General features: G+C 42.7%; 1 protein-coding gene across 2 annotated transcripts in view; it reads left to right on the forward strand.

The window, feature by feature from the left end:
• The window catches only part of LOC111871421 (proton-coupled amino acid transporter-like protein CG1139), a 32,882-nt gene that overhangs the window by 11,864 nt on the left and 11,633 nt on the right, over positions 1–9,385 (forward strand). The window contains exon 1 of one of the 2 annotated variants that reach the window (XM_023864521.2): positions 4,201–4,283. The exons of the other annotated variant lie outside the window; for it this stretch is intronic. The gene's annotated coding sequence lies outside the window, so the exon portion shown is untranslated. Of the gene's footprint in view, positions 1–4,200; positions 4,284–9,385 lie in introns of those variants that run through there. 2 annotated transcript variants of the gene reach the window in all.

Raw genomic sequence — 9,385 nt, forward strand, 5'->3', positions numbered from 1 at the left:
TCTTTGCGTGTGTGTTCTGCCCTGCGCCGTAAGTGGCCACTGGCTGTTGAGCTCAGCACGTAAATAAATAATTGAACTGAATTACTGAGGCATTGTGATATTCAATTCGCCCGCTGACAGTGAGCCTACGAGTGCAGCAGAGGTGAGGTTATGTCGCCGCCAATGCTGACTTCCCAATTTGCTGAGTTGACCCCAGAGCGAGTAGCCCCTCAATTGTTTCCTATCAAACTAAATTTAAGTCTGAAACTACGTCATCGAACCGTGACCACGCCCCCTGACTTCATGAAGAATTCCGATAGCAAGAATTTTCCTACACCTTGAAGTTTTATCTCTCTCTTATCGGTGCGCTGACAAGATGTATCAATACGCCCAATTAGCAAGAATATGTCTGTCTATCCGTGTGTCCATCTGTAACAGCTCCAGAACCGATTAAACGGATGTACATTAATTTTTTGTCACGTGTGAGTTCCACTGAAATTTGTAGAGAGATTATTCGTGCGTTTGTTATGACAATCAGGCAACAATAACGGACAAACGTTTCTGCGCGTCTATGTTCCCATATCTCGCTAAATATTTATCGGAGAGCAAAATGCTTTGGACAAAACTTGTAGAGTGTAGAGAGAAATGAGACGCGAGTTTGATGTTACATACATTTTTCCGTAATTCTTACGGATTTCGAGATAATCCATCATAAGTGAGGGATTGCACGTGGTACGTACCTTTCTGGACTCACATATTCAACAATTGACCGCCTCTGTGGTCTAGTGGTCAGAGTTACTGGCTACTGCTCAAAAGGTACCGGGTTCGATTCCCGGCGCTATCAGATTTTTCTGAGGAGTAATGGTTCTGGAATGAGGTCCACTCAGCCACGTGATGATAATTGAGGAGCTACATCAAGGAAATGGCGGCTCGGGTCTAGAAAACCGAGATTAACTGCCGTGGGGATTCTTTGCGCTGACCATGCGACACCCTCTATCCCGCAAATTTGGCATTAACTTCGCCGACAAGCGGCGGTCGCTCGGTCGGTATAGTTCGCTTGAGGACTATAGGCCACGGAGTTTATATTCAACAATTATTTCAGTCTTCGGATAAGACCCGAAGATTACCGAAGTCTCTTAGGAAGCCATATGGGGGTCGTTGGATGTAAGGAAGGACCAGGCGACCAGAAAATCTTCTAGTTACTTGTGGTGTGTAAACAGAAAGGCTATATTTACGGGGTAATGGACAGGAGCCGGTCCTGTGTTGATGTTAACGCTCATCCTAAAGGCCACGACAAGCGTCACGTGATTCCAGCTGTGCCGATCATTGCTTTGTGCGTCACACACTCCCAGAAATAGGGCTGATTTATATGAGGAGAGGGTCAGGCCATTCGAAACTCCTTTGTCCTTCAACGTCTGATTTTGATTAACTGAACGTGCGACACTAGCGCCTCTGGTGTGCCAACTCTGCTCTTATTCATCCTCCCATCCTCAAGGTACGAGATCATCTTTCTGAAATATATTGAAAGATATTTTCATTGGGCATTTAAACCCGGCGAACTTCAGTCCCCCTGTAAAGCGTACATTGTTTTTGCCGGATTTCAACCAAAATTAGTATTTTTCAAGAAATTTTAGTACCCCCCTCCAAAACCAAATTGTACGAAAATGCGTCCTAGGGTTGTTTCATTCTACAGATAGACGGACGGAGCGTTTTAATAGTCTCTTCGCAAGTATATGAAGGCCTTTGAAAGAAAGGACACAAAAATAATACTTAATCCCCAGAGTAACAAAAAATTAATTTCAGCTGAGATTGGAACCAAGTGCCTCCAGGATAGAAGTCTGTTGCTTTTCCTTTTCAGTTGTTATTCAGACAATGACGATTATGTTTATGAAGTAAAATGGGGAAAAAATACAGATCTAAGCCCAAAAAACAATACTTTTCTAATAAAACAAATCACGTGTGAAATACAGCTTTCCCTATTAAGTAAATACAGTAGGGGAGACCGGGGCCAGATGTTACATGGACTGGTTGTCACTTTGTTTAGATCACAGTTACTGGATATGAGTATGTGTAAATGCGCATATTAAGAGGAGCTGGTGGCTGTCTGTTCTTACTGTGCATTCGGTGTTCCTAAGATATGATCAGTGAAAGAATTTCTTCATTTTGCAGGTAGAAAGTTAATCATTGTTGTGTTTGATGCGTTTTGTGTTCCAATCTGTATATGTAATAATAAAAGTCTCTGGTAAATACAAACAACACTCGCCTAGAATTTATTTACATCTACTGTTTTTCTCAGAGAATTGTAACTAAGTGTCTGTGAAATAAATTTTCGCAATTAAAATAGCTTAGAAGGCTTGAGTGGCAAAACTGTGAGTCAGACACTGAATATATATAAGGATATAGGCCTCTAAGTTATTGAAATTTTCTCATGAGCAACAGAGTAACTTCTTTTAATGCTAACATTTGAGTAAATTATAGTGTGTTGATGTAACTGGCCTTGAAATGAAAGCTGAAGCATCCAGTAACATCAGGTTTGAATACACGTTACAACAGTGGCAGACTCGGAGCGGGTTATTAGAGATGAAAGTCCTTCGAATTTTTAAGCCTTATATTACTGCCGGTACACTCTGCATTTGCGTTCCTTCAAGCGAGTGGAATCGTACCAAAGTCCTGGTTCTTACAATATCTCCGCATGTTACAAATAAAAATCGAAAAATGTGACACTCAGCCTCGGTTTCCCCCAAAATTATACAGTTCGTGAATAGTTCGTAAGGCTCGTACCGTGCACGGGAAGCGATAAGGCATGTACTGCGCACGTTGGCTGTGTATTGGAGATATATTAACATTATATTGCCTCTAATTGTCCTCAATGTAAGGGGTGTAATCACAGGTCAACAATGAGGTCTGAATATGGTACTGGTGTAACGTGACGTTTCGTTGTACATGCTGTGCCCAGATTTCATCATCGTCTTCCAATTCTGGTTTTATTCTTAGAAGGGCGTGACACATTATTTGACTCTTGGAGCAACTGCGTAAGCGAGTGGAGGTCAGTTCGAACCCAAGACAGTTCATGGAACTAGGGTGCAGATAGTAATACACATCACACGGACAGCGAGAGAACAGAAAATGTTATAACTTTGCCAAAAACATATACCACCTGCATTTCTCGGGGGTAAAGCGGCAGTGGCGTGAAGCTGACTACTCAACTTCGTCCAATGCTGAGGTTAAGAATGTTACAGTTATACCTCCACTCCCCTATACGCCTTCACGTCTGGGTACACAATTAATTGGGCCCAGGATAAATTTACTTTTAACCTCACCCATCTCTGGACCTTACAATGCATAAAGGAGACTGTTTCCATCTTATTATTTGTGCGTTTAATTCGTGGGAGAAAGCGTTAAACGTCGGCCTCGGTGTCCCATTCAATACGAGGATAATTAGCGAATACGGAGCAGTTGATGAAATGAGAATTGGCAGGGGAAACCGAAGTACTCGGAGGAAACCTGCCCCAGAGCCACTTCGTCCCCCACAAATCCCACAAGACCCGACCTGGGATAGAACCCGGCCCGCCGCCAATTCTACTGTATTGTTTTTTTTTGTAAAAAAAAATAAAGCAACCCAACACGTTTTAGGTGACCCTCAGAGGACTTCTATATCCTTGTGTTGGCATGACTGCTGGATAGAAGTCAGTACGTATTCGGAAGGTCCTGTGAGTGCTCATCTTGACACAAGTTTCCTCGGGTTCGCGTCTGTCTTCAAGCAAATTCTGAGATGGTTCCGAAGTTCCAAGTTGTTAACGGGTGTTTCTCAAGCAGCCTTCCCCATTTCTTCAAAATTAAATTTCGTTGCTATGAAGGCAACAAATTCGTTCACGAACACCCAGGCTAAAGAGCGCTGCTCGGATCTTAGATAACTTCCCTGCTCGAAATTGACGTATCAAGCCGTTGGTTTACTAAGTTTCCCCAAATTTCTGCATCTCTTTAAATGTGTATGCTGTCGCTTACTCACGCTTACGGTAATAAGCCTTCGTAATAAATTCCATACAGCCAGAACAAGATGTCAGATGCTTCTTTTCGAAGCAGGGTAGCCTTCTTCAAGGAGTGGAGAATCCTATTTTGTGAAATTTCTTTAGGAACTAGCAATTCGGACAGTTCTGCTGGACGAAATGGACAATAATATGTTTCATGATTTCCCCCGCTCCCTTCCTACCCACCTTCCGAGCGGCCTGTAGGTAAGTACCACATCTCAACGGAGCCGTGAACAGTGCGGAGGTGTCTTCTCCACCTGCTGCTCCTCAAACCCGGTGAGTACCAAGCTCACCCAAGGCGGTGATCATCAATTCACTTAACGATGGTTTATCAGCTGTTTTAACTTTATGGTTTTTAAGATAATTTCGTTTAGAATATTTACGCGTTTCTCTGTGGTTAATTTAAAGAAGCTGTCAGAATCACAGGTCACAGAGCTTCAAGGGTTTAGATAACCAGGGAACAGAAACTCTGACAACAACTCGCTGCTTCCCTGAAACAAATGTAGAGAGCGCAGAGGAAGTGCAGATGAAAGTGAAAAGTAGCGGGATAAGAAAGAAAGACTTTACGAGAAAAAAGTGTAATTTTGTTGAAAGGTTCCTAGGCTTCGCTCGCTCGTCCATCTGGTAAAAACACCTAATCTAAGAGTTCTTCTATTATGTGTGTATACGTTGCCGCGGGAACGTGATTACCGAGCCGTTGCCTAACAGCGTTAATGGTGGATATACAGACAGCAAGGTGATCTCATAAACCTCAATTTATTTTTCTTCTTCAAAATATGGAAAGTAGGCTAAATATTAATTGGAAAGGATGTGGTAGGAAGCGGTCGTGGCCTATTTTGAGGAACAATACTGAAATTTGTCAGGAAAGACTGATGAATACCATGACAAACCCCAGTCAGTACGTTAGATCTCTGGGTTCAGATTCGAACCCGGTGATTATCAAAACACAATGGAGTGTGTGTATCCATGACGTCATAGACTGAATATTTTAAGTTGCTTATTTAACGACACTGTCAGTATCGATGATGGGATGATTAATTAATGCGGAGCGGTTGGTGGGATAAAGCTATTGAGAATATGGCAGGATTATGTAAATAGAGAAAATTACATTACAAGGTGCTTGGAAGATTGTTCATTTCATCTTATATTTTTAATGTGATTACAGCAATGTTGCGCTGGGTTAGACATGTAGCTTGTTTGAGAGAAAACACAGGGGAAAACTCGCTTGATATGTTCAATACAGCGTTTGATGCAGCCTCACAGATTACTGGGTATGGGTGGACTTAGGTGTATATATCTGTGAAGTCGCATTGAAAACTATATTGCATGCAGAAATACATCACGTGATCAACTAATGAAACAAGATTATGAAATATATAATTATGTAGCAAAGATGTCACTTTGAAAACTTAAGTCGTACTTGAAATGATGTTATTAAAATGGAACATAGGAGCAGTAGCTGTGGAAATGTGAAGCGGTAGGGTACAATGGAGCGCTTTTGTAATAGCGGTGATGAAAGTTCAGACCTCACAGATGTAAGCTCAGAAGCTCCCAATATAAGGACGAATGTGATGTACGTTAACAGATATTGGAAATATCTGCAAATTTCCTTACAGTAATTTTCTGCAGAAAATGAAAAAGAAACATGGCCGTCGTGCGAAATTTTATTTAGCTTTTCGTTTGTTGGCGAAAACTAACGAACACGTTTATGGTCTATTCATTATACAAAAACCACGTTAGATATTGTACGTTTTCTGACGTATATTTACAATAGTTGGCGTCGTTCCCATGGAAACAAATTTAAATATGGCCGAGGCAATAGACAGTGCCAAACATCTCTACATCTGAGGAACAAATTGAGCTAGGAAGACTTTGGTTTGGGGATACTGATCTTATGGACGAGAATCGAACCTGAGACCTCCTAAATACATCGCAGAAATGCCAGTTCAAGTGTGGTAACTTTCGATTACTACGTGCTGTATTGCTGATACAAAATTTAGCTGGACGTGAGATAAGATGATCGTGGCCTATTTTAAAGCTGTGCCTTGGCGTGTGTGTGCTAATATAGACTCATGGCTTCAGAAATTGAAAGTTGGAGCTGAATCATGACGAGTCCAGTGCAGAGTGTCACTGAACTACTGACTCTGAACTGACTGCCAATGTTTTACAACTAATTAGCAATCCGCATAAAAGCAATTAGCCCAACCGTAACAAATTTGCTTCCATATTCATGTTGCAATTATTGTAATTATGTTCCGTACAAGCGGCGATGTCTCCGCCCGGCTGTCCACTTGGAATTCTCAATGACGAATATTGAAAACCGCCGGTCACGGTAGCCGCGCGGTCTATTCTTTTTTATTGCTAGTGGGGTGGGACTGAGTCCCTGTACTGCGGCCACTTCTGGCCTACTGTACCAGCCTCAGATGATAGGTGAGGGTGATTGTGGAGCAATTGGTGGAATGAAGATTGGCAGGGGAAACCGAAGTACTTGGAGAAAACCTGCCCCAGCGCCACTTTGTCCACCACAAATCCCACTTGACCAGACATGGGATCGAACCCGGGCCGCAGCGGTGGGAAGCCAGCGAATAACCGCTTGAGCTATGGCGCGGCCCTAACCGAGCGGTCTAAGGCATGAATTGTTTTCGCTCGTTCAGAAGCCTGGATCGTGGGTTCGAATCCCACATAAGGCATGGATGTCTGTGTGTTTAATCTGTGTTTAGGTAGCGGCCTTGCGACGAGCTGATCACCCGTCCAAGAGTCCTACTGTCTGTAAAATGATCATGAAACTGAAAATCGGAGGTCAGGGCCCAAGGGGGCTGTAGAGACAGTGAAAAAAATTAAAAACCAGACATTTATTGGCCTACTTGCTTTATTTTGAAACAAATGAAAGCAGACTTATGCGATCGTCATGCTGTCTGTGTGTCTGTGCAAACTTAATTTTTGAATGCCGGAACCAATCTTTATGAAATTTGGTATGTGTATCACAGTACTTGAGCCCATCACAACAGTGTGCTTAATAAATCCCTCCCTTCAGTCTGTGTGTCTGTATGTGTATCCTTCCTGTCGTTGCTTGACAACGGCTAGGTAAAAAAACGTTACCGCGGCAGAAAAATATACATACAACTATAGAAGAATTGTTGAGAGCGTTGTTTTCTATGCCGTCCGTGTCGTATCAAAGGAAGGCAGGCGATTAATTCTTCACCGAACTTGTTATTTATTTGGTTTTCAACTCGTATGAATATTTATTTATATATTTTAGTATTTATGAAAGTGATATAGGTCTTAGACGCCGGGTTTCAACCACGAAGCCTCCCTCGTATTCAATCTCCGGTGAATTCATGTGAGGTGTATGGCGGAAAAAGTGACACTGGAGGTTGTATTTACTCCAGTGTCATCGACTTTCCCCTGTTAATCATCATTCCGAGAGCTCTTCCGAATTGTGACACCGTGTAACCTGGTATGTGGTTTCGAACGGTTCAGACGAAATTCTTACCTTCATCTGCAGGGCAATTTATCCTAAATTTGGAGGCAGTATTGTATTCCGAAACGTCGGTAATCATATACCATACTATATACGTTGTAATGACCTAAACCTGTATACAAGCTCTTGCACAGCGAACCGGATATGCCAGTCTATCGCAGGTGCGGTAGATTATGATGGTACAAGCCCAGCGGCGATCCTTTACGCAAAAAGGAGAGGCAGAGGTTCGGCAAGATGGCAAATCACTGATTTCAGTGGCGTGCTGACAACTTGAGCAGCCATGCTAAGTATCCGCCGCGAAGGCTCAAGTTCAGTGGCGTGCTGACAACTTGAGCAGCCATGCTAAGAATCCGCCGCGAAGGCTCAAGTTCAGTGGCGTGCATGTCAGCATCGACGTTGATGACAGTTTTCTCAAAGTTTCGAAGGAACACACCGCCTCCATCTTCAGGGTAATCCGAAATATTGGCAAATACCTACAGGACTAGACGGCGTCACATCATATTTACCACTGTGAGAACCTCAGAACCCACACATATCAAGTTCATTAATGATGTTCGAAGTTTGGAAGATGGGAAATAAGAAAAGAAATTAAAGCGGAGATGTGAGACGAAAAAGACATGAAGGGATGTCAGGAAAAAGAAGCAGAGTGTTTGTTTAATGACGCCATCAGTACCTCAGATTATATAACGTCTAATAATAGAGTGATACGTGAATAATGATTAGTAATGTGAAAGAAAATTTGTTCAGTTAATTTATTTTGTCTGGAGGGAATTAGTGACAAATATTGTCACTCAGGGTAGCAGTTTTATAGCCAAGATTTGAAACCAAGATGTCCTGAATACGAAATACACATTTTATTCACATCACCGCTAAATTCGGTTAATATGTTATGGAGCATCCTATAGAAGCGTAAACGTTTCTTTCATTTGCATGCAAAAAAATAACGGGAAAAAAAAGGACGGCACTCAAGCTCGCGGGCAGCTTCACACATCCACTGCGTGTCCTTGGCCATGAACACTCAAATTGAAAGGATTGGATCCTGGCTTCAGATGAATTTTAAACACTTCGCCGAAGGAACTCGAGTTTGTTTAACCCGCCCATGATCGCTGAAGTCAATGTAACGCCTGTTGAGGAGAGCAAAGGTTAGCTTTCTTTTATTGCTAGTGGGGTGGGACTAAGTCCCTGTACAGCGGCCACTTCTGGCCAATTGTACCAGCCCCAGATGATAGGTGAGGGTGATTGTGGAGCAATTGGTGGAATGAAGCCTGGCAGGGGAAACCGAAGTACTCGGAGAAAACCCGCCCCAGCGCCACTTTGTCCACCACAAATCCCACTTGACCAGACCCGGTGGGAAGCCAGCGACTAACCGCTTGAGCCATGGCGCGGCCCTAATGGTTACCTTACGGTGGAGTGCGCGCGATGCCACGCAACAGACGCGTTACAGCTGGCTTACAGCGCCAATATTCCGGCTTTGCAGTCGATAACAACGGCTGTTTCCCATCCTTTAAGGAATTCCTCATTGCACTACATATTCTGTTTGGAAGTGCCTTGTTCAGGAAGAAAACTGATAATTATTTGGAAAATGATACATAGCCGGGTATATCTTCCAGTATATAAAGCCAATCTTTATGCAATGTGCATGTTTCGTAAGGAATTTTAAATATGCTAATAAACTTAACAGTATTTTGTCATTTTATTTATTCTATAATTTAACAAAATAACGATTTCAAGAACGCATATCCATGAGTGTAGTTGGTTGAGGCACTATGTTACAAACCGGAAGGTCGCGGATTCGATTTCCAATGAGATCATTGGATTTTTCAATTTACCTAAACCTTCCAGCCGCACCATGGCCCTGGGGTCGACTCAGCCTCTAACAGAAATGAGTAACAGGAAT

Source organism: Cryptotermes secundus, unplaced genomic scaffold, assembly GCF_002891405.2.
Source record: "Cryptotermes secundus unplaced genomic scaffold, Csec_1.0 scaffold261, whole genome shotgun sequence".
NCBI lineage: Eukaryota > Metazoa > Arthropoda > Insecta > Blattodea > Kalotermitidae > Cryptotermes > Cryptotermes secundus.